Source organism: Macaca fascicularis, chromosome 20 (assembly GCF_037993035.2).
Source record: "Macaca fascicularis isolate 582-1 chromosome 20, T2T-MFA8v1.1".
Lineage (NCBI taxonomy): Eukaryota > Metazoa > Chordata > Mammalia > Primates > Cercopithecidae > Macaca > Macaca fascicularis.
In genome coordinates, this window is record NC_088394.1 from 600646 (window position 1) to 626230 (window position 25585).

Consider the following 25585-nt stretch of genomic DNA (forward strand, 5'->3'; position numbering starts at 1 on the left):
ACCAGGGGCCTGGACATGGATGTTAGGGCCTGGAGCCAGGGACCGCTCCTGAAGCGGGGGGCTCCCCTCACGGCTGGGCATGAGAACCGAGGATAGGAGGCGGAACCAGCCTCGGGCCAGTGCACGGCCTCCCTGAAGTGCTTGCGGGAAGCCCCAGCTGCACTTTGCTGACCCCATAGACAGCACCTCACTCTGTGAGATCCCCCTGGCCCACCCCTCAGGTTCCTAAAATGATGAAGGTTTCCTGAGCTGTGAATTTTTAGGTCTAGGCTAAAAAGTCCTGGGACAGGCTCACAGGGTTCTTTATGTAGAAATGATGAGTGTGCTGGTGACTCAGAGCAGGCACTGCACCCTCACTCCAGGGTCCTTCATGCCAGGTGGAAACGAGCGTGTGGGTCACCCAGAGTCCCTGCATCCTCACTCCAGTCACTGCTCTTTGGTTTCTTAATTAAAAGCCTAAAAGCCTTGATAATGAAAATGCATTCTCCCCAGAGAGTCGAGTTTCCGGTTATGGAGGCTCACCTGTAAATGCCGTGCCAGGTCAAATATGCTGAGATCTGGGCCAGGTCCTGCTTCCTGCCCACGGCCAAAGCAGGTACTTCATTTGGGAGGTGACCCAGGGGGATATCTGAGAGGCCTGCCGGTCCCCGAGGGATGAATCCGCTGGCCTTCACATTCTGCTCCGGCCTCCATCAGCTCCTTTCTACCTGCAAACTGCCGGCTTTGACGTTGCCATCATTGGAGATATGTTAGGGACTTAGTATGGGTTGACACCCATAGGACCAGCAGATCGTGGAAAGGTGGGAACCAGGGCTGGGAGGGTGGTGACCACGGCCAAACTGAGAACCGTGGTGGGCTGGGAGGTCCATCTTCTGTCTGAAGTGTTTTTCAAAATATAAAACACAGTGTCTCAGGAGCATGAGAGGGCAGGCCACAGACGGGGAGAACGCATCTGTAAAAGACTCATCTGAGAAAGGCTGTTATCCAAACCGTGCAAGGAACTCTCAAAACTCAACAAGAAAATGAACAACCTGATTAAAAATGGACCAAAGACCTGGACAGATACCCCAACAAAGAAGATACACAGATGGCAAATCTACACGTGGAAACATGACCCGCGTCTTATGTCATAGGGTGAGGCGTCACTGTGCACCCATCGGCCTGGCCAAAACACGAACTCCGACACTGCCGCGTGCTGGTGGGTGTGTGGGCATCAGGACCCTCACTCATCGCTGGGGGAAGTGGGGCAGCTGCTGTAGGAGGCAGCGTGGCGGTTTTCCGTGGAACTAAGCTCTCCGACCACAGGAGCAATCACAGTCCTGGACGTTTACTCGGAGGAGCTGAAAGTTTACTTCCATGCGGAAATGTGCACACAGACGTTGACAGCAGCTTTATAATTGCCAAAACTAGAAAGCAACCAAGATGCCCTTCAGCAGGTGAATGGATAAACTGTGGTATGTCAGATACTGGGATATTATTCAGCACTAAAAAGAACTGGACCCCTAAGCCATGAAGACAAGGAAGGATCTTAAATGCATGTTGCTAAGTGAGACTCCAATCTGGAAAGGCTGCCTGCTGTCTGAGTCCAACCACAGCACAGTCTGGAAAAGGCAAAGCTGTGGAGACAGTCAAACAGTCAGTGGCTGCCAGGGGCTGGGGAAGGGAGAGATGAATGGGAGGAGCATAGGGGATATGGAAGGTGGGAAACAACTCCAGGTGGGGCTTTCATGGGGGATGCATGCCGTTCCACGTCTGTGAAACCCACAGAGTGAGCAGCAGCAGGCCGAGTCCTCGTGTGAGCTGTGGACTGTGGGTGGTGGTGCCGTGTTGATGCGGGTCTGTCGGTCGTAGAGACATGCTGGTCTGGTGAGGGCAGGAGAATGATGGAGGCTGTGCCTGTGCTGGGAAAGGAGATAGGTGAGGACTCTCTGTACTTTCCTCTTGATTTTGCTATGAACCAAAAACTGCTTTTAAAAATGTCTATTGAAAAGACAAACAAAAGAGTGCTGGCCAGACAACATCTGTGTGAGGGTGTGGCCTGTGTTCTACATTCAGAATTTCCGTTAGAATACACACATCTAAATTTTTCAAAGTTAAACCTTTGCATTAAGTAACTCGCTACCAAGTTACAGTATCAGCTTGAGCGCTGCCAGGATGGCCAGGATCCTGTATCCTGACAGGCTTCTCCCCTTGCAGGTGCAGTTGACGTCCATGGCCACATCCCAGTAAGCAGCAGGGCTGGAATCAGGAGTCAGGCTTTGCGGGACAGAGAGGAAGTGAGATCTGTAAGCACGTGGCTGAGGGCCGGCAGGGGGGAACCCATGGCAGGGGGCCGGCAGGGATGACTTTTTGATCAGTTTTCCTTATCGCTGAGGCCTTCCTAGACTTGGGGAGTTGGAGTCCCCACTCTCGGGTGCCTCAGAAACCAAAGGCTGCTCGTAATCCTCAAGTTCCAGATGCCTCAGGGGAGGTACCTGGGTTGTTGGGTGCAGTTCCGTTATTTGCTGCTCGGTGGGATTTGCCCACAGCATTTCTGGTTGTTTCTAAGAGCTGATGTTTGAGCTGCTTATAATCACATATGGATGTCGATCTACCAATAAAAGTTAAGAGCAGAATTTTAGTTCAAAGAGTTGTGAAAATGCTCAAGGTCGTGTACTAATGTATACATTACATTTGTGGAAATATCTAAAAGTCCAGGATTTATATTAAACACTTCTCTTGATTTTTGTGATATCTACCTGTCATTTTTCCATTTGATTAATAGATGTCAGAGGGCTTAAATTTTGAGTGCCTGAATTCACTGAAACTAAAACTTCTTACATCAAATGTAATTGAACTGAACGTAGCCAACAGTGCATGCTTTTATAAGTACTGATTAAAATATATAGAAAAACACATATCCATGAACATGCAGATGGGGGCAACATGTTAAACCGTGGAAGTAGAATTAGTATTCTTTGTTTTCTGAGAAGACAAATTTTTAAAAAGCTAAGGGGTCTTATAACTTTCTAGTTTCCAACTTATTTACCCTAAAGTGGAAGATTGACAGCAGCAGAAGAGGAGATCCTGGGCCAGTGCAGGCTCTGGGAGCAGCGGGGTGAGTGCTGGAAGGAGCTGGCTGGAGGCAGAGCCAGGGAGGGGCTCAGACAGGCCAGGACGGCCTCAGGGCACGCGGCTCAGTGAGTGAGAAAAGGTTCACATTTCTTGGAGAGCCCTTGACTCTGCCCACGGAAAACCCAAACTCCTTCCAACGGGGATGTGCATCTCATGTAAAAGTTGTTACTCCCAGAAAGAAAGCCAGTGGATGTAGAAATTTTATGTATGCAGAAATAATTTCAAATTTGTTTCTAACCTTATCCTTTTCTTCCCCCATCTTAATGTGTGGTGACTTTCTGCACACATCTTAGGAGAGCGCTGTATTTCAGTTCCTGTTGGCTCTGTTGTGACTTTGTGGTGTCCGATGTTCTTGTTCTGAGGTTCTGCCCAGAACGTGGCTCCTCCCTGCTGAGCGTTGCTTGTTGAAGGCCCGTGTGGAAACTTTCCCTGTAAGCTCGTTGCCCTCAGCAGTCTTGGTTCAGAAATCTTTAGACCTCCTGAGACTCCACACAACCTTCTAAACTTTCTAGCGTGACCTTTTCATTTTACTGTTCCCCACTAACTCAGATGTTTTCCAGAATGTAAGTAATCTGCTGCATGCAGGGCGGGGAGTGCCCTCCGTTGGCTCTGGGGAGAAGCATCGCTGTTTCTCCGGGTGGAGCTTCCCGCCCACCATGGTGTGCTCCAAGACGCAGCAGGGTTCCTTGGCAGAAGTAACCGTCGAAGGCCCGTGTCTCCGTGGCATGGTGGCTGTGGGTATGCGGCCTCGCGGCCATACCGGCCCCTCCCCATCAATGGCACCACGGAGAGGAGCAGGGGGAGGCCTGGGATCTGTCTCCAGAGTCACAGCTGTGCTTCCGAGACTGCGTCGTCCGTTTGTAACTAGACATGCAGAGAAAGTGTTGGAGATCAGCAGGAGACGGTATCTGTCCCTAATGAGCTCAGGCATGCCCTTGAGAGGGTCAGGTTTCTGTGCGGCTGATCTGGACTCAGCCTGGCTGTGGCAGTGCAGGTGACTGCTGGGCTTTGGCAAGGCTGCACCCACTGTCCGTCTGAAATGGCCCCCTTCCCTGGCTCACGGTGCCAACTGGGTGCCCAGGCCTGTGTATGTGTCGGGGAAGGGGTGGGTGGGGGTCCTACTTTATTGCCATATCCAATGGCACGCGGGGTCAGCACTCAGGAAACATGTGCTGTGTGGGTCAGCGATTGAGTTCAGAAACCTGGAAAATTCAGCAGTGTAGGCTTTGGGCATGACCCGTCCAGCCTTGGGGCTCTTTCTTTCTCTGAATTTCCTTCCATGGCATCCTCCTCATCCCAGGGGCCCCTGTCCCCGTATGGCTGTTGGCAGCTTCACAGGTTCCTCTGCCTCCCCTCCCAGGCCCTGGAGTGGCTGGGACAGCTAGTGGCTGTGCAGACCCCACAGCCAGTAGATCGTTGGTGCCAACGCCTTGGGCCTGGGTTACCTGAGTCAAGGACTCCAGTACATGGCTGAGCTCACCCCGAATGTCTGGATCAGAAGGCCTTGGGTTGCAGAAAGGTGGGAGTTCGATATCGAAGGACAGCCTCCAAAGCAGAAGGGGAAATGGCTGTGCTGGATGGGCAGCTAGAAGAGTCTGTGCACAGCCTGGGACCCAGTGCAGACACAGAGCTGACATGGGCACTGCAGTGACACGGCCACCATGGAAGTGGGCAAAGTTATAGGCTTCAGATCGATATGGAGGGGCTGGTCTAAAACAATCCTCTGTTTCCTTTAATCCTAGCAACTGCTGGCTTTTGGGGTGGGGGAGTGAGATCTGTGGTGGCCGCGAGGAGAGACAGGGATTTTAATTAAACCCCTCTTTCTGGGAGAGGGGAGTAGCCGTTTCTGTAGGGCAGTGAGCATCGTCATCTCAGGCAGCTCAGGCTGCTGTAACGAAACATCATTGACTGAGCGGCTTATGAACAACAGGAATTTGTTTCTCACAGTTCTAGCGGCTGGATGGCAGGATCAGGGTGCCGCACGGGTGGATTCTGGTGTGGGCTCCTTCCCGGTTGGCACACACCTTCTCTCTGGCCCTGACACAATGGGAGGGTGAGGGATTTGCTGGGCCCCTTTCTGAGGCACAAATCCCATTCAAGGGTCTCCAGCCTCGGGAACTCATCACCTCCCAAAGACCTCCTGACAGCATCACATTGAGGGTGAGGATTTCAACCTGTGTTTTGGGGGGCAGGCAGTTCGTAATCTTCACCCTCTTTGTGTATTTCTGACTCAACATTGAGTCTGCCTTTGGCTCTCCAGGGGACAGAGCCTGTGTGGACACTGAGCAAGGTCAGAGCTGCAAGCATGTGCACATCGGGGGCAAGGGAGCTGCCAGGGGTGTGAGAAGGGGGTTTCAGCGTCAATCGGAGCTGCTTTCCTGGCAAATGTACTCATAAGCTATCCTGGCAACATTTGCTTTTCACGAAGAGTCGATGAGGCAGTGGGGGCAGCAGGCGGTGTTGCCAGAAGCTTGGAACTGATGGGCAGCAGAGAAGGGGCAGAGGCCATGACCTTGGGGTGGTCAGCAGTGCCAGGTGTCTGCCCTCCAGGTCTCAAGTCTGTGATTGTGCAGAGACTGAGCAGACCGGGGCTTGCCGGCCAGTGTGGCTCTCATGCAGGTGATTATCGGGGTTGCCTTCTATGTAATGTTCCCTCAACCCCATCCCCCCCCCCCACCAATTTCTGTAACTAGCAGAAATGCTGCTGCGTTTGATGAAGCCTTGAGTTTCCCATGGAGATGTAGGAATAGCACGATTTGGCTCACGTCAAAATACTTTGCAGTGAAGCTGCACGGAAGAGGATTCTAGGCTTCCATTTGACGTTTTCAACAATGCCTGAGTGTTACAGGACCGTCTTGCTTGTTAAAAAGCACCAGATGAAAAAGGCTACTGGTTAATAAAGGAGACTTTTTACATTAGCACAGAGAGGGTGGCTTGAGATAAATTCAGCGTAACGTAGGTGTGTTTGTAAGCCGTCAAAAGGACCATCTCTCTGCTGGCGACACATGTTTTCCGGTATTGGTTTTGTTCTGAAAAAGGATGACTGGCATTCGGCAGAGTCATTCCAGAATTCACCTGGAAGGTGTCCACATGGTGCCTTTTCTCCTGACATTCTGGGCACCACGAGGAATCATTCCTGTCTTCAGCACTAGCAGGAGACTTTTCCTGAACACCTGCTCCTCTTTGGCGTTGTGGGTGTGAAGGGGTCAGAGTGAGCCTGTCTTCATGGAGCTTTCAGACATCATGGGGATAGTGTGGCACAAGTGTCGGGCTCAGGGGGGACGGAGGTTTTCCCCCAGAAAACAGCTGCCGATTCCAGGATGGTCCTCGACCCCTCCTCCCTCTGTTCCTCTGCGTCATGTTTGAATTAAGGCTGTTCTATCGTTGCGGGGGTGTCATGTTAACTGGAAGTGTGCTTTTTTACTGGGCAGTAAGTAAATTAATGGTACATTTTCCAAGGACAGCGAGGTTTGATTTGATGAATCCAGTGGGGGAAAGGAGAAGGGGCTTGGCTGTGTGGGGATGTGTGTGATGGGAGCAGAATGGAGCAGCCATGCAGGCTGTTGGGATGGAGGGGCCACGCCCGCATTTCCATGGGGTCCGTCGCTGTTTGTGCCACTAGACCTGAACCTCTGTCTCTACAGTAGTAACGCATCATTCACGTCCCAGCAGGCCAAGTCCTCAGGAAAATGGGGCCAAAAAGTAGAAAACCATGACCGTAGAAGGTAACGGCACATGACTGAGCTTTCTGGGTGGTGCGTCCTTGTGATAAAAACAGTCCTGAGCTGAACACCAGGATGAAAACGAACCGTCCTCCGTGCTGAAGTCGGAAGAGGTGTGCTTGGCTCTCCGCAGTGCCTGCCTGTTTGGGCGGTGATTACTGCAGGTCACACGTGCTGTACAGGAGGAGGGCAGTGAACTCTGGAGCCAGGCTGGCCGGGTGCAAGTCCCAGCTCCATAGCCAGCTCTGTGATCTGGGACAATTCACCTATGTCCTCTGCCTCTCGGTTTCCTCCTCTGTAAAAGGGGGGTAATAGTCGCATCTATCTGAAAGGGCTATGTGAGAATTAAACGACCTTGTAAATGTAAGGGGCTGAGAACAGTATCTGCTCTTGGTGAGCAGAAGGCTGACCAAGGAGGTGACCAGCAAAATACCCCTTTCGAAGCCTCAATACTGTTCCATAGTGAGCAAAGACACAGCTCCTCTATGGACGAAGCCATTAATAGTCGATCCTGGCAGGCAGAGTGCAGATTCCTTCGAATCAGAAATTTGAACTCGGGCCAACGACTGCTGTACTGATTGAGTAAATCTTAGGATTTGTTGTTAATGGTAAAGTCTACAAAAACAGAAACAGTCTGAAGGAGTTGGAGAGGGTGTGGGCTCAGCTGCAATCTCTCCTCCCAAGGCCGTTGGTTAACATCATCTCCAGCCCTGTGGAAAGACAGCAGCAGTGAAGAAAATGTCGGACAAACATTTGGTGTGTTTGTACACTTCTCCCAGAAATCCTAAATGCTTTGCATGTTTCAGCTAATAATTCATGAAAATGGATTATGCTGACCATTTTATAACCTACTTCACTGCTCTCCTGTCTAAATCCATCCCTTTGTGACACATTTTTTACACTTGGCTCATTTTTTCAATTGTGTTTGCTGTCTTACTGCCATGTAAAGGATAAACGTGCATGTCTATGTTGATTTGACTGAGACAGCTAATGCTAAATATGTCTCTGTTCCTTGAAGGTTGACTTGTGATGGTGTCATTTAAGTCTCTTACTTTTTCCCCTTGAGTCAGCAAAATATTCCATGTTACTTTGAGCAAAACTTGCTCACTAGTGTTATGGAGGGTATAAAAGCAAATGGAATAAGTTTCCTGCCTTCAGGAGGATTGAAATCTCAAAGTCGGTATGACAGCATGGATGGGAGTCAGCTCAGTTTGCAGCTTTTAAAACATGTTGGAATCTTTCCTCTGCCACTTTTAATGGTGAGACCCTGAGCAAATCATTTCCACAAGCATCAGGCTCCCCATCTATGACATGGAAGTAAAAATAGCAATCTTGACAAAATTGTGATGACTACAGACGTGTACCTAACCTCTTATTTACCGCCTCCCGATAGAAGATATTGTAACTCATCCCATTTGAGAGCAGGTGGTGATCACCCCATCCTGTGAGATTCAAGTATAATAATTATCTGGAATCCCCCATCTGCAGGCGAGGAAGACCCAGCAGCCCTCACAATGTCTTCTGGAAACTGGATTTTGTTTGAAGGGTGAACTGACTCCAAGTTTCTTCTGTTTTCACGTATTGTCCTTCCTACGTGTCTCCTGGGGTTTTTCCCTACCTCCCAATCTACATTAACCTGATAACAGCCAGCTATGTTTTCTAGAATTCCCCTAAATTGACTCATGCCAAATACTGAATACAGTAGATTGGGAGGGTTCATTAAATCACGATAGAGCATCCTAAAGAAGGAAAGTAGACACCTTTGTTCTTAAAGGGTCTTCAGCCATCCCACCCTGGAGGTGGTTGCTGATTGCCTCTTCTCCTCGGGCAGTCTTGTTACTATGCATCACTTTTTTTTTTTTTTTTCCTGAGATGAAGTCTCTGTCACTCAGGCTGGAGTGCAGTGTCATGATCTTGTCTCACTGCAACCTCCATCTCCTGGGTTCAAGTGATTCTCCTGCCTCAGCCTTCCGAGTAGCTGGACTACAGGTATGTGCCACCACACCCAGCTAATTTTTGTATTTTTGGTAGAGACAGGGTTTCACAATATTGGTCAGACTGGTCTTGAACTCTTGACTTCGTGATCCATCCACGTTGGCTTCCCAAAGTGCTAGGATTACAGGCGTGAGTCACCGCACCCGGCCTGCATCACTTTTTATGCCTCGTCTTCATCCTTACAGCTTCTCCTTCCTAGGGGCCTCAACTCCCAACCCTGGAGTAAGGGTCACAACTGTCCATCTTCATGCAACACAGCTTAGTTCCCCTTCTTCTCCTCCCCACCATGCCCTATGGGCTGCTTTTCTACAACCAGAATGGAGACCCAGGGAGATCTGCTAAACTAAGACAGTTCTCACCCCTGGGAGAAAAATCTACTTCCCAGTTCTCAGTCCTGCTAAACTATTGTTAAGATAAAGAAGGACCATGATAAATCCTATTGGCTAAGAGAAGAAGATTCTCCAGGTTGCCATAGGACAAGAGAGGAAGTGACAGAATCTGCAGCCATTTGGTCGAATATGTGATATGTGAGTCATTCTGAGGAATACGTTAAAATTCTGTACTCAGATCTTGGAAAATGATATTGCCAGTAGAGGGAAGAATGTAACAAAAAACCCAGGCAGAAAACAAACAAGTGTGTGTGGAGAAGAACAATAATGTGATGTGAATGAAGGGTTCGGTGTCATGAGTGAGAAATGGCTGACCGAAAGTAGGGAGATGCAGAGAGGAAGATACCACGGGAAGACTGAACATCACATTAAGTGATTTAGGTGATTCTGCCTGCAGTGCAAATATTTTGGGCTCTGAAGTGAAGTCATCAAAAGGTTTACGTCTGTAATGGAGGATTGGTCTAGATAGCCTCTCAGATCCCACTCGGCTTTGAGATCCTTGATTCCGGGTCACACCTGCGGGTCTGGAGGGCAGTTCTTCAGGGTCATGAAGGAAGGATTCCAGGAGGCTGGAACATGAAGGACATTCAGGTGACCACATCAAGAGATCAAGTGGGGTAACAAGAGCCTGAACTAGAAGGAATGCAGTGTAAATACGAAGAAGAGGAAATGGGAAACTGACTAGAAACGATAAGTAGAGAAAAAGGGAAACGTGTGATTCCAAGGTTTAGAACAGTATTTGTAAGTTACAGTCCCACAACTTCTTGCATAAACAGTAAGTATCTAAGAGAGTCATTTTAAAAAGAATAGCAAACTTCCAAGTTCCACTGAAAGACATCAGCATCTCTGTGGAGTGAATTGGGGAAAGAGAATGAAGAAGTCTGTTCAACTTTTAGATATACAAAATGTGAATTGAATTGCATGAGTGACACCAACAATGTGAAGATATTTAACAGGAGCTCTTTTTTGCCTTTTTGGCCTGTAGTATTTAATCCTTCTATCATCATTATCGTCCTTTCTCTAATTTAATATCTTTGAACCTTTCTTCAAAAATCCACTATGTATAGGTAACACGTTTGTGAGATTATTACTAGACCCTCTAGGAGGTTTCATTAACCCAGTTTTGATAGTTCAGGTAAGTCCTCCACCATTTTTTTTCCAAGTTGTCTTAGCTCTTTTGGGTTCTTTAAATTTCCAGACACATTTTGGAATCTGCTAGTTCATTTCTACTGAAAAAAAATAAAATAAAATAAAATAAAATGCTGGGATTTTGATTGGAATTGCATTAAACCTCTGATCCACAAGGGCAGAACTGACATCTTAACAATATTGAGCCTGCTGATCCATGAACGCAGTATATCACTTCATTTATTTAGTTCTTTAATTTATCTCAGCATCACTGCCTGCTTTACAGTGCATAGATCTTACACATCTTTTGTCAGATTTAGTCTTAATATTACTTTGTAAATTTCCATTTCCAATTATTTCTTTGCCAGTGTATAAAGAGATAAATACTGCTTATGGAAAGTTTGCAAGATACAAGCTAAACCCAAACTCACTTATTAGTAAGTAATTTATTATTATTAGTTTTAGTGGCTTTTTGTGATTTCAGGAGATTTTCCACACGGGTGATCACGTCACCTGCAGATACAGATAGTTTTAAATCTTATTTTCTAATAAGGGTGCATTTTATGTGCTTTAACTTGCCTTATTGCACTGACTAGACTCCAAAAAAATGCTGAAAAGCAGTGAGAAAAAAGTCATCAGGTGGGATGGTAAATACAGCCCTTGTTCTTCCATTTTGACCTGAAGCACCCAGTGTGATCATTTTCTCATTTGATTTTTGTGAGGACTTTTTGTTTCCTTTTTTTCCTTTATTTTTTTTAAAAATACACTTTATCTTTTAGGCAGTTTCACGTTCACAGAAAAATTGAGGGAAAGGTGCAGAGAGACCTTCTATATGCCTTCCCTTCCCCCACGTGCACAGCCTCCCCAAGTAACAACACTCCTGCCCAGAAGGAGCATTTGTAATAATTGAAGAACCTACGCTGACATATTGTCACCCAGAGTCCACAGTTTACATGAGGGCTCCGTCTTGGTGCTTGTTCTATGGGTTTGAACAAATATGTCATGACATGTATCCACCATGATAGCATCGTACAGAGCAGTTGCACTAAAATCCTAAAAATCTCCGTGTTTCACCTCCTCATCTCTCCCTCTTCCCAACACCTGGGAAGCACGGACATTTTCACTCCATAGTCTGGCCTTTTTCGGGATGTCCTTTAGTTGGAAGCTTACAGTATTTAGTCTTTTCCGAGGGGCCTCTTTTGGGTAGCCGTGCATGTTTAAAGTTCCTACGTGTCTTTTCATGGCTTGACAGCTCACTTCCCTTCAGTGCTAAAGAATATTCCATTGTTTGGATATATCACAGGTTATTTATCCACTCACCTAGTGAAGAACATTTTGGTTTCTTCGTTGCCTCCAAGTTTGAGCAATTATGAATAAAGCTGGAATAAAATTAGCAATTATGATTAAAGCTTCTATAAATGTCCATGTGCAGGTTTTTCTGTGAACACAAGTTTTCAACTCCTTTGGATAAATACCTAAGAGTGCAATTGCTGGAGCACATGTTAAGAGGATATCTCGTGCCCATCAATGATACACTGGATACACAAAATGTGGCACGTATATACCACGGAATACTATGCAACCATAAAAAAGAATGGGTTCCTGTCCTTTACAGGGACATGGATGAAGCTGGAAGCCATCATTCTCAGCAAACTAAAAGAGGAACAGAAAACCAAACACCACATGCGCTCACTCATAAGTGGCAGTTGAACAATGAGATCACATGGACACGGGGAGGGGAACGACACACACGGGGGCCTGTTGGGGGGTGGGGGCAAGAGGAGGGAGGGCATTAGGACAAATACTTCATGCATGCAGGGCTTAAAACCTAGATGATGGGTTGACAGGTACAGCAAACCCCCATGGCACATGTATACCTATGTAACACACCTGCATATGTATCTAAGAACTTAAAGTAAAATGTAAAAATAAAAAATAGGGAGTATAGTTTGGTAAGACAATGTGATAATTTTACAAACACAAAACACGTCATACCCACTTCCCCACCTCCCTCAAGTGCTTTCAACAGCATCCTGTTGCTGTTATTAAGAGAATAAAGCATCTACCATCATCTCCCAGCCCCTGCCTGCCTGCCTTCATTCTTGTCTTGTGCCACTTTCTCCCGTGTTTACTTCCTTGCACGTGCCTGTTTCCTGCTGCAAGAGGCATTCTGCACGCACCCCCATCTGTTTAGACCGTGGTGTCCCTACACTCCACCCCCCTCAACAAGCAACCTCTACTTCTCTCCAGACTGCAAGGGGATCATACCTTCCAGAATGCATCGGTTTTCTACCTCTCATCCCAAGATACGCCAGATTCTTTTACAGCATAAATTTAGAGAACCCCGCTTCCCTTTCTTTGGTGCGCTTTCCTCAATTCTTCATCAGAAACCCATTAGACTGATTATCATATTAGTGCCCATTCTCCCCATCAGGCCGCAAGTTCGTGTGAGCAGGGGCCACAGTCATGTTGGTGAACCACGGTATTCTCAGTGACTATCCATGTGCTTAGAAAGTATTTGCTGAATGAGTCAATGGGTCTGCAGTTCCAACCAAAGCTAGAAGCTTGACTTTGGAAGAATGAAAGTAGATAACATCTCCAAAGCAGACCCCATAGCATGAAAAAAGAAAGGAAGAACGGAGGCAGAGCTGAAGGATGAATATTGGCACAGGAGTAGGTGAGAGTTTGATGTAGTTTGAACTACAGCAAAATCTTAAGAGTAGACAAGAGAACAATATGTTGTTTTTGTTCATTCTTTTCAACATTTGCAAAGTTTTTTGCCTCGAGTGTAGTCACTTTTGCATTCAGAGGTTACAGTGCTTGATGGAATGAGGCCATGAAGCACACACACCACCGAGTTTCTAACACAGAGCAATCTGTGAGGAAGGATGGAGACACAGGAAAGGTTCATTTTAAAGCAATGCAAGTGTTTTTTTCATAAAGGCAAAAGACATTTTTTGAAGTGTTTGCATCATACACAAGTCTGCTAAATTTGGTCAAAAAACAGAGAAAACAGTAACAGAGGAACACTTTAGCCCACAAGGAGACCAGCACACCCAGCTCGAGGCCACTCCAGATGAGGAGTGGAGAGTGGTTTCCTCACAGCTGACCCACAGGATCGGGTAACACAAGCAGAAGGGAAACATGGGGACCACAGAGACATCAGACTGTGGACTTCATAGCAAGAGACAGCAACACAAACTAGCGGAGTCATTAAAAACTATGGTAAAAAGAGGTCCACATTCTATTTTAACCTGAAATCAGTGGCACGGGGACCACCACACCACCCTGCAGTTGCCTCCTCCCTCCCCCACACACAGCAGCCTCCTGGGACAACATCCTACTTCCAACTTGCAGTTGCCTCCCGTCCCACCCCCCCACAGTGGCCCCCCTACGACAACATCGTACTTCCACCCTGCAGCTGCCTCCCATCCCCAACACACAGCAGCCTCCTGGGACAACGTCCTACTTGCCGGCCACAGCCTGGAGCCCCCAAAGCATGGAGGGGCTTAGCGAGCCACACAGCATTCCCCCTTCACACCTGGGAAGTCAGCCCCTCACTGAAGTGGGTCCTGCGCCCACCAGCTGTGCACGATCAGAGGTGTGAGGTTATGGACCTGGTCACCCACTGTGCAGAGAGGCGTGAGGTCATGGACCTAGTCACCCGTTGTGCACGATCAGAGGTGTGCAAGGTTCCAGACCTGGTCACCCACTATGCACAATCAGAGGTGTGAGGTGATGGACCCGGTCACCCGCTGGGTATGAATAGAGGTGTGGGTGGTTAGTGACCTGGTCACCAGCTCTGCACAATCAGAGCCATGCGAAGTTGCAGACCTGGTCACCAGCTGCACCCAATCAGAAGCTTTTGAGGTTAGGGACCTGGTCACCTGCTGTGCACAGAAGTGTGAGGTTATGGACCTCGTCACCCGCTGTGCATGATCAGAGGTGGGCCAGGTTAGGGACCATGTGCGTGGTGATGGACCTGATCAGCAGCCAAGACACCTGCCGTTTCCAGTGTCATCCCGGCTTCTTTCAAAACTGGAAAAGTCTTCAGATATTTCCCAAAAGCTTGTCCATCTTTGAAAACGATATGCGTGTGCACAGGTGATACCGATGACTGAAGATTGAAGGTTAGAGCATTCCAGCCCCATGCCCATGTCCCATCCCATCTGCGAAAACTTGAGCACAAACATCTCCCTCTCTGAAGCTCCCTGAACCCTGTGGCAGGCCTGAGACTCAGGTCCAGTGTCCTGTCAGTTACACTGAACAAAATGTAATTCAACACTGGCCATGGGCCCTGTGCTTTAAAAACCACATATAAATCTCCCAAAGAACTACAATCTATGAAAGCTTTCATGGCTAGTATTTTAGGAAGACTGATCAGTCTTGACCTAAATCAAAGCCGACACTGCCCAAATGCACTCCAACCCCAGCTTCGTGCACAGGCAGCCATCGCCTGGCCGTCAGGGTGACCAGCAGCCTGGGCACAGACAGGACCAGCGCCGGTCCCTCCCTGCACCTTAAGGGGGCTTCTGAGCTGCTGTCCATGATCAGTGATGGTGACGCCCAGAGCAGCTTTCCGGGAAAGCAGTAAACCTTTCAGGTTCTCACCTCACGAGGATGGCCATGTATAAATCAACCGCCTTTGTTACTGCCCTGCCATTCTCAAAGAGGAGACGGGTTAAACTTCTTTATCCACATGCCCAACACAAGGCACACCTGCCCCAGCACGAGGCTCATCTACTTAATCCCGGGAAACTCACACAACCCACAATCAGAGGCCGCACACAATCAGAGGCCGCGCACAATCCGAGACTGAGCACAATCAGAGACCACACACAATCAGAGGCTGCACAGAGACCACACACAGAGACCCACACAATCAGAGGCCACAATCAGAGACTATACACAATCACAGGATGTGCACAATCAGAGGCCATGCACAGTCTCTGCAACCTCATCAGAAACTGTTTCTGACCATTCACCTGAGGCCACCAAGTTTAAATGAGAGGCCCAGGTTTTAAAAGACAGCAGGAGTTCTCTGAAGGCAAACTCCGTGCATTCCACCATCAGCACCATTTGTGCCTGTCACGGTCAGGAAGAACCACAACCACGTCTCGGTGCCCTTGCAGTGCAGGGCGCTGCGTTTCTCCCCCTTTCCAAACCCGCGGCGGCTCCTGGCGACCCAGCGCCTCTGCTCAGCCACACGCCCCCAAGGCCTTCCTCCCTCACCCCACAGGGGAGCTCCCGCAGCCGGGCTATCTGGCTCATCACTCCGATTCAGTCACTTACACCCTCATTCCAGGCTGAAAATCTCTTCTGAAAATATCCAAATCTTACCCACGTCAGGCTCCATCTTTTCCCCAGAGCTCCTCATCCCCTCCAGAGCAGCAGCCCTGGTGCCCGTGCAGCCGGGGCCTGTGGGCAGATCCGTGGGCTCAGAATGCCCAGCCCCTCAGCCCCTCTGTGTGTCCCCTTACTCCCTGCTCCCTGGCGTTAATGCCCTCCGTCTTCGATTTCCTGATAGGCAAAAGGGGGTTAATTCTAAGAGTGCTAACCGAACTGGATCACTTAACACCATGTCGGGCCCAGAATACCCCTTGGTCAATGACAGGTATTGCTGCGCTGTTACCATTGCGCTGGGTCCAGGTTTCCTGTGAGCCCTTTAGGCTCTTTGCCGTAAAGGCCACTCAATGGTCCTGTCCAAGCCTGTCTGTGGCAGATGGACAGGTGAGTGGCCGATGCACACGTGTGATGCTGAATGGGATCGTGCAAAGCTGGCCCCGCGTATTGTGGTCAACGTAAGAAAAAAGTCGCCCATGCTTGCTTGCTGCTGCCCTGCGGTGTCCAGAAGGAGCCGCTTAAAGGCAACTGCGCCGCACCTACCTTCTTGGAAGGAGACGGCAAGACCAGACTGGCTGGAGCTGGGAAGTTGTGCGCTACAGATCAGGGCTGCGTAACCCAGGGAAGGCATCACTCGAAACACGTGCTGGAGGGCAGCCAATCCGACCCGACCGTCCACCTCCGGGGTCAGCCATGGGGCTCCACTTGATGTGTCATCCTGATCACCCCTCACAGAGCAAATGAGCCTTTGACTTCAGCCTGTCCTAGGTACAACACCGACTCCCACCTCCCACGTCCTGAACCAGCCTGTTCCGGGGATTGCTGTGGAGGTAGAGGAGCAGGCCCAAGACATCTAGTGGCATTTCCTGGCAAGGACACTCACCATGCTCGACCATAAAACTCGGGTCAACTGGTTTTTCGGAGGGACTGTAATTTACTTGTGGCACGCATGGATACTGATTGACCCAGGGAGGGGCACGGAGGAGGCTGAAGGAAAACCCATGGTGACTGCGCCAGGCATTCCCGCACACACCGACATCTTCAGACTGGGGCGGCGTCCTAGTCTTACAATCAAACCGAAAGCCCAGAGAAACTAGGGACCTTGTCCAAGACCAGCAACAGGTATGTGGGCAGCTGGGATTCAACTAAGTCCTTTCCTGGATCCATCCGCGCTGCTCCCTGCCCCCACTCCCACCACCCCGCCATGGCCCCCGATAGACACAGCAGGTCTGAACATCAGGCACCCCGCACGCAGAGTACGGAGCAGAGCCGGCTTCCGCAGTGGGATCTCACACACATCCCACTCCCCTTCTTGCCGAATGCCTCGGGACTCTGTGCGGTCAAGTCTGCAGATGTGGCCTCACTCTGCGCTAGGAGATCTGGGTGGCCGGCAACGTTTTGCAGAGTGCTCCTCCAGACGGGGCTCGTCGGCTGATCCATGAGACACAGGACACCTGAGAGAAGGGCCGACAAACCCCACAAAGTCGCTCCCAACATGGAGAGGACAGGACCACAGCGGGGCTCTCGCAGTCCACGCTTTGGACAGGTCTTGCTGCAAACTGTGGTGCTCGTCAGGCGCGAGGAAGTTTCCCAGGGCAGGAGCTCTAAGTGACACAGCAAAAGCGACACAGGCGATGCAGCAGGATGTACTTCAGCTCAGGGCTCAGGAACCACGGGGTGCAGCGTGGCCTGCAGCAAACCAGACACATCAGAAGCCAATGTCCCACCTTTTACATTCAGTGACATTGAACGGAGGGAGTTATATGTAGCAATCATCTTCCTGGGGGACCCGTACAGCACGCATGACCACCGACACTGACCACGAGTCCTTCCTAGGTCCTGGGGGCTACCCCACTTTACACGCACGGTTCCATGCACAAATCTACGCGTGGCAGTTGTTAGCCCCAGCTTAGAGATGAGGAAAACGCTGCTGGAAAAGCTAAGTGAGAAAATCAGACTTCAGCACACCTGCCATCTCCAAGACCACTACTACTCTATGTGCTAGGGTCTCAAGGGTTGGGTGTGTGGCATTTTAAGTGACTAATTGTAGGTGGTTTTCTTCTCTCCTACACCTGTTTAGCCTGAACGTGCACGTACATGCTCTGCTGCAGGGGCACTGCCGTATGTAGACCAGCAATGCTCTTTCCTGCCTCGGGTTCTCGTCACTGCCTTCCGGAAAATCTCACCTGCTTTACAGCCAAGCCAGGTAGGCCTGGTCAGCCGCACAGTGAAACTCCTGCAGTGTCAGAGCTAAGTGCTGGCTGAGACTTTAACGGCGAAGACAGTGGAGTAATGGGGATAAACTGAGCAAAACTGTATTGTAACGCAGATGAACGTCTAGAAGCAAAAGAAACTGACACCCCTGAGAGCAGGCGACTGTCTCTTACTATGATGTTAATAGCAGCTTGCTGTTTCCAGTGTCTCCGTGTGCCAGGGTTTCCAGTCAGCGTTTGTGTTTATCTGCTCTTGGGCTACCTGATCAAACCTCTGCAGAGATCAGGGATATCTAAATTGACCCAGTATCTGCAGGCTGGCTGCTCAGAGGCCGTGGTGTGGAACGGCCAGGACATCGCTTAGTCATACGGGGCACAAGCATGTCACTTGCCACTCCTGTCTTTCTGTTTCATCAAACCCTCTTTTCTCCTGAATATTGACCATAGCAAAGTCATTAGCCTTTGAGATGCATTTGAAACATCAACTTGCTTTGTTCAAGAGGTTTAAGACACACGTAAGTCTTTCTTGCCATGCTCAACACACACAGCCGGCCGTTTCTGAAGTCAGTGTTTCTGGAACAAAAGCCTCGGCCTGCCCCAGTGAACATTCACACTGAGCACACTGTCGCAAGGCTGCTTGGCCAACCAGCAGGGGGCAGGAGAGAGCTGCAGGGGCCACGTGGGGTCCCTGCAAAGGCGCCTCACTCCCTCAGTCAAGCGCGGTGCCTCCTGCCAACCCAGTGGCTTCCTCCAAGGGGAAGAGGCCTCTTCAGCTGCTACTGCACTGATTTCAGACGGCTCAGCCAATGGGGCAACAGATTCAACAGAGTTCCATGTTGTTTAAGGAAAACTTCTGTTACCAGGCAACCTTAGTACCATATTCAACGTAAAATAACCAACAACATTGTTTCCAAAACAACATGCTACTAGTGCCTTATCCTTCAATGCTGCTTAAACACGGAAAAGTATGAGGAAAAAAGAGCATGGCACTTACTTCTTAAAAAATAACACCTCTTCCAGGTTATTTTTACCCCTATCATAAAGACTTAGAACTGTGGATTCCCTACAGGAATGTGGAGTGGGGTTGGATCCCCACACTGACCCAGCCTCACCCCAGGTCAGTCATCCCCCCACCACGGGGTTCACACCTCTCCAGACACTGTCACCTCATCAAGGAAAGGTGGCGTCTCTGAGCTCTCTTCGCAGGAAGCACCCGAACGGGAGCTAGAGACACAGACACACCCACAACTACTTTGAAATCCTAAACATATTTAAGGACTTCATTATTAGTTTTTTAAAACTGTAAGAACAAAGTGACCCTGGTTTTAACCTCTCTGCCACAATAACACCGTGTACATCTGTCTTTTGCTATTTGTTCCTTCTCCAGCAGCTGCTGCCTGGCTGGCCGACTGCAGAAGAACAGCCTGTGGTACTCCCGGGAAGCCCTCGGTAAAAGCGTGAACACCACGATCACGTCTCAGGACGCCGCACATGTTAGGGTCGCCCACAGACCGCCATTCCCAGTGCCTAGAAGGCACTGAACGGGCCTCCTGCTCTTTGTAAATGTCAACTTTCCTAAGCTAAGTTTTCTTGAAAATTTTTAACTGCAGTCCACACGTACTTCTTTGTGTCTTGTTTTTATCCTAGAGGAATACTTTTATGGAAAATTAAGCTTGCAAGGTTGAAGGATTTTCTGAAAGTCGACTCCTAATCCTGGAAGAAAAAAAAAAATGGGCCAAATGTGGTGCTCACGCCTGTAATCCCAGCAGTTTCGGAGGTTGAGGCCAGGAGATTGCTTGAGCCCAGGAGCTCGAGACCAGCCTGGAAAACATGGCAAAACCCTGTCTCTACTAAAAATACCAATAATAATAATAATAATAAAGCTGGGCATGGTGACGTGTGTCTAGTCACAGCAACTCAGGAAGCTGAGGTGGGAAGATCACCTGAGCCCAGGAGGTGAAGGCTGCAGTCAGCCCAGATTTGCATCACTGCACTCCAGCTTGGGCGACAGAGTGAGACACCGTCTCGAAAAAACAAAAAGCAAAAACAACTGTATAAATCATTATAGAAGGGAGCTGGCCAGGCGCAGTGGCTCACGCCTGTAATCCCAGCAATTTGGGAGGTCGAGGTGGGCAGATCACCTGAGGTCAGCAGTTTGAGACCAGCCTGGACACTATGGCAAAACCCCATCTCTAATAAAAATACAAAAATTAGCGGGGCATGGTGGTGGGTACCTGTAATCCCAACTACTGGGGAGGCTGAGGCAGGAGAAGCACTTCAACCCTGGAGGCGGAAGTTGCAGTGGGCCGAGACTGCGTCACTGCACTCCAGCCTGGGCAACAAGAGTGAGAGTCCACTTCAAAACATAAAAATAAAAATCAAGGGAGCTAATGTTTTTCATTTAAAGGAAGGGAGAAGAACATTCAGTATTTATACCTCTCAAGCACACATCTCCAGTGGTGTCCTAAAGTATTCAAGATACACATTCCTACAAATATAGCTCAAAACTACTCACCAAGTTACATGCTAAAAGCACATGCATTGTAAGAATGCTACATTATATTTTTTGAGCATCTGTATCCAATATTTTAGCATACTGGCAGTTTTCCCTTCAGGTGCTGTATGCCTAAATTATTACATGTTTAGTCATTCATTTTAGAATTTATGACTATTATGCTTTAGGCAATAAACATAAGCTACTAAATTAATGACTTAGGGGAAAAGTTACTAAGTTAACTTGGAAGTTAAACTTTGCAAACTGAATTTGTTGGACCTCATTCAAGCTAGATGATCAGTTTTTTAAATTGTTTCCTGTGTGTTTCCCTCCAGGATGGAAATAGCTTCACTCTCATCCACTGTGCACACTGCAGCCCACGCCTCTCGTCCACCGCGCCACACTGCAGCCTGCAATTCACCCTGTACCAGGCTTTCCACACCGTACCTGAAAGTCACTAAGTATAACCAAGAAGGAAATGAAAAGCAGATAAATGACCTCCACCCCTACATCCAGCATGCAAATGTTAAACATTCATCAAAGTAAAACCAAAATCCCACGTTAGCTCACGATTGTAACTGGTAGAGTTATGTGCATGGCAATTTAAAAAGTCTAGTTAAGTAAAAACCTAATTGAGACTCTCAAGAAAGACATCTGCAAAGATTGACAGTGAGGAGAGGACTTCACTCTGCATCCAGCCTGTTCTGGAAGCCACGGCCAAATGCCAGGTTGTATAGATCCGAAAAGCAGGAAAAAACAAGTGTTGAAAGGTGTACAGTCTCAGCAATGTACAAATTCGATGTAGGATGCTCAGAAACCTTGAATTTCCAATCAGGAAACAGCAACATGAACAAGTTTCCCAGCAGTGCCCACTTTCTACCTACGGCACGTGTAACAGTTACGCTGGCCACCTCCGGGGGGACAGAGGCTTCCTGGTCACATTCGCTCTGGCAGCCACACAGCTGGCCCCGCCAAACACCTGTCTAATACTGAGGAACCACTCTCTCCCTGGGCTTTGCTCACTCTAGCCAGGAGAGCATATTTACAGAGTACTTTACTGAGTCCTCGTTCAATGCGTCAAGCTTGTTGAAGGCAGGGCAACCCCATTCCTGGCCCAATTAAGTGAACTGAGCAGAGCAAATGCCTCCAGTTGGACGGCACTCAGTCACAACAGCAGTGGCCCCTGTTCACAGGGCGCTGGCTTCGTGCCGAGAACAGTTACAAGCGTCTTCTCTCTGTCCGAGGAATGTGCACTGCAACCCTGTGGGGCCGTTTGCAACGTCCACCAGAGTTCTGAGGCAGCCAAGTCCAGGCTGTCCGTGGGCCTTGCCACGTGGCCGTCCACGTCCCCTGCAGATCAGACCTCACTGCAGGGACCACGGGTTCCAGGGCTGCCTTGAGGCACATGCTCCCTTCACCACCTCCTCCTGGCCCCTGACATCAACCCTCACCACTGCTGCCAACACTTGATTTTCTCATGGCTCCTGAGGGGCCTGTTCTGCCCTTCCCTGCTCCCTGCGTCCGGCTTGGAGGGTACCCACATCAACGCCAACGCTCACGTAATCACCAACCTTTCCACGGGGCTTGATGCCTAGGAGTCTCAATATCAGAAAGTCAGATTCCTGTGCTTGTTGGAGAATTTCTTCCCATTGTACAAGTGAAGGAGATAAAATTCTAGGTGCCTGCAATAACCTCATTTCCACAACGAAGCAACTTCAGTAGTAGCACAAAAAAAAAAAAAAAAAAAAAAAAAGCTTTTTTTTTTTAAACTTCTTTTATACAAGCTAAATACAATTTAATTTTTACATCCACGTTCTCATCAGCTCCCACCTGGTGAGCAGGCAAATAGTAATTTTCAAAGAAACAAATTGTTGCATAATTTTAACACTTAGCATTATCACTATTAAGCAAGAAGTATCCCAAAAATACATGATGATCTTGTTCTCACGTTCAAAAATTGATTGTCACACAGTGAAATAACACTTAATGCAAAGGAAAGTTTCTTTTCAGGTATCTGTTCTGGAAAAGAAAAAAAAAAAGATTTCTGGCAAAGAGATAAACATTAATTATGTAACAATCCAAAATGCCTCTGGGAAAAATGATGTCATCCAATTAGTTCTTTGAAGTGTTACAAATGCAGCTGAGTTTTAATAGTAATTTCTCCATAATTATCAAAAGAGTCTTTAAAAATCTTAGTGCTGAAATAACTATAAATGGATATAATACGCAAAGCAGAAGAGTTAACATTTGGGGTAGATTTTGGCCCATATTTTTAACATATGCATAGTTATTCACCTAGTTGAAGCTTATCCCTCTCCTCCTAGGCTCTTCAAGACTGATTTTCAAACATAGACTGGCTTTTGGTACATGAAGGCAGCTTTAAAAGATGTCAGGATCAGGCCGGGCACAGTGGCTCAAGCCTGTAATCCCAGTATTTTAGGAGGGCAAGGTGGGCCGATCATTTGAGGCAAGGAGTTCGAGACCAGCCTGACCAATATGGCAAAACCCAGCCTATATTAAATATTTTTGTAATTAGCCAAGCGTGGTGGCACACACCTATAATCCCAGCTACTTGGGAGGCTGAGGCAGGGAGAACTGCTTGAAGCCAGGAGGCGGAGGTTGCAGTGAGCCAAGATCGCACCACTGCACTGCAGCTTGGGCGACAAAGAGAGACGGTCTCAAACTAGAACTTAGCCCTCAGGAAAAGCATTGAGCACCCCCCACCCAAACCAACCCAAGGAATCACATGGCGATGGTTATCATCTGATTTCGACAAATAAAGTTCTGTTCTCCCCTCTGAACACAATGGTAAACACCTGCCATCAGCCCACAGAAACTCCCAGGACCCAGTAACACTGGACTAGCAAGATCAATGGGCCACGTATGCAGGGTTCAGCAGCAGAAAGTCATGGCACCGAGAATGGTGTGTGCTCAAACCAGATTCCTTGCTGTCGGGGTGAAGGGGCTTCCCGGGAAAATCTAGTCCAGTGGGATGGTTTCCACGTCCACCATGAGGAGGAAATGGGGGGTTTCCTGAGGGCACTGACAGGACCTGGGTCTCTGCCCCTTTGTCCTCTGTCCTGTTATGGGATGAGGGTGGGCTGAAGGCAGGTTTCCCCTACATCTTCCGGGCAGGAGAGATGGAGCTGACAAGTGGACGACGCTTTTTCCAAAACATTCCCATGTTTATAACCTGTTATCAACCTGTTTTCCCTGGAGATCAGTGAAGCAGCATCATTGATTCTCTTCCATTAGGGACAACCCGGTGTTACGGGAGGCAGGAGACGACATGCGAGCTGGTCTGAGTCAGTCACTTGTGTCTGGTCCCCAGCGTGCTCATCTATCAAATGGGCGGCCCCACAGACCAGTGACTTTGAACCAGAGTTCCATGGAGGTTGCCCAAGGACAGGGAGGGGGAAGAGGGGGAAGAGGGGGAAGAGGAGGGAGGAGGAAAGGGAGGAAGGAAGGAAGAAGGGGAGAGGAAGGAAGGAAGAAGGGGAGAGGAAGGAAGGAAGAAGGGGAGAGGAAGGAAGGAAGAAGGGGAGAGGAAGGAAGGAAGAAGGGGAGAGGAAGGAAGGAAGAAGGGAAGGGGAAGGAAGAAGGGGAGGGGGCGGAAGAGGAGTGTGGAGGGAGCACTGTGGAGGGAGCACTGTGGAGGGAGCAGTGTGGAAGGAGGAGCAGAAGGGGGGTTCTCTGAGGAGGAGGGCCAAGTTTTTGAGGTGTCTTGGAGTCAGAGGTGGCAGTGGCTTGGGCTCTAGGCCCTCTGTTGTATAGTTTTAGGCTTTAACTATTTATATTTGTGGACTCTTTAAAAGATTTAATTTGAAGGAAACCGGAGTTGGGGATACCTTGCTTCTAAAACACAATTTCTCAAGCCTGAGACTAAGTGCTAGGCATTGCTCATTCTGTTACAATCATTTCCTCCTATTTAAAATCAGCCACACACCCCCAATCTCCCTTCAGGGCAAACACCTTTTCCGAGGATCTCAAACAGCAGAGCGAGCGGCCCGTGACCCCAGCCGTGGGCACGAGGAGCGAAGAGGAGACGTGTGGAGAGGGCTGCTGATGACATGAGAGGTAGAGGCCCGGCACCTCCCTGCAGGGGTTGTACTCCTCCAGGCCTAAAGGACATCCTCGCCTCTGGGGTGAACAAGCAGCACAAACTATCAACACTTATTCCAAAAGAACAGGAAGAAAATTCAAACGAAGTTAATACAGTTACCCCAACACAACACTGCAGCAGCCCAGAAACAGGAGGGCCACTGAGCCTGAGGTGGGCGGTTCTAATAGCAGGACAGCGACGTTGGCATTAGGGCTTTTCGGCAAAGAAAAAAAAAAAAAAAAAAAGACACAAAAGGTAACATGGGCCACCCATTATTTCCTGCCAGTGGAAAGACACCCACAGGCCCCCAGATGCCAACGGCCCCTTGGGAACGAGCTCACGCAGCACTTCAGGTCTTCGCACGAGCAGGCACGTGGTGTCCTCAGTACCCCCGCCTATGACACACACACCACACTTGACTCCCATACCTGAGGGTCCAGGGGAATGGCGGGAAGTTCTCGGGGGACCGGGCATCCTGTGAGGGCGCTGCATGACTATGTACCTCAGAGGGGTCCCCGGGCAGCTGCTCTCTCTCTCCAAAGGATGAACTGGATCCTGACCACACCCAGATTGTGCTGGCCTCCAAGCCGAGCGCCAACATCTCACATCCAAAGGGATGCACAGATGTCTGCTGCACGTGGAGCCCAAGTCCCTCGCAGAGCTCAGGACGAACCCAGTGTCCAGGCCTGGGGCCATCACCAGCCAGGAGAGGTGTCCGGGGCACTTCCCAGCGATGGCCACAAGAAGAAACAACTCAGGACAAAGCCAGTGTCCAGGCCCAGGGCCGTCACCAGCCAGGAGAGGCGTCCGGGGCATTTCCCAGCGATGGCCATGGGAAGTAACAACTCAGGCCCATCAGGGCTTCCTCACTATGCGGGTGTTAGAAGTAGAGACAGAGGTCCAGGTCTAGTGGCACAAACAGCGACGGATCCATGGAAATGCGGGCGTGGCCCCTCCATCCCAACAGCCTGCATGGCTACTCCATTCTGCTCCCATCACACACATCCCCACACAGCCAAGCCCCTTCTCCTTTCCCCCACTGGATTCATCAAATCAAACCTCGCTGTCCTTGGAAAATGTACTAT

At 49.1% G+C, this 25585-nt stretch overlaps 2 long non-coding RNA genes across 13 annotated transcripts in view; one reads left to right on the forward strand and one right to left on the reverse strand.

The window, feature by feature from the left end:
• LOC135968767 (uncharacterized) overlaps positions 1–4930 on the reverse strand; it is a 29560-nt gene extending 24630 nt beyond the window's left edge. For 10 of the 12 annotated variants that reach the window (XR_012429537.1, XR_010583729.2, XR_012429533.1 and 7 more), the window contains exon 1: positions 523–4930. This is a non-coding gene — a long non-coding RNA (uncharacterized lncRNA). The remainder of the gene's footprint in view (positions 1–522) is intronic. The other 2 variants (XR_012429539.1, XR_012429535.1) reach the window with 2 other exon arrangements.
• A 1628-nt stretch (positions 4931–6558) lies between these two features.
• Positions 6559–24007, forward strand: LOC123571579 (uncharacterized). The gene is made up of 2 exons (XR_006695732.3): positions 6559–19463; positions 20734–24007. It is a non-coding gene; the product is annotated as an uncharacterized lncRNA (long non-coding RNA).
• Positions 24008–25585: the final 1578 nt, after the last annotated feature.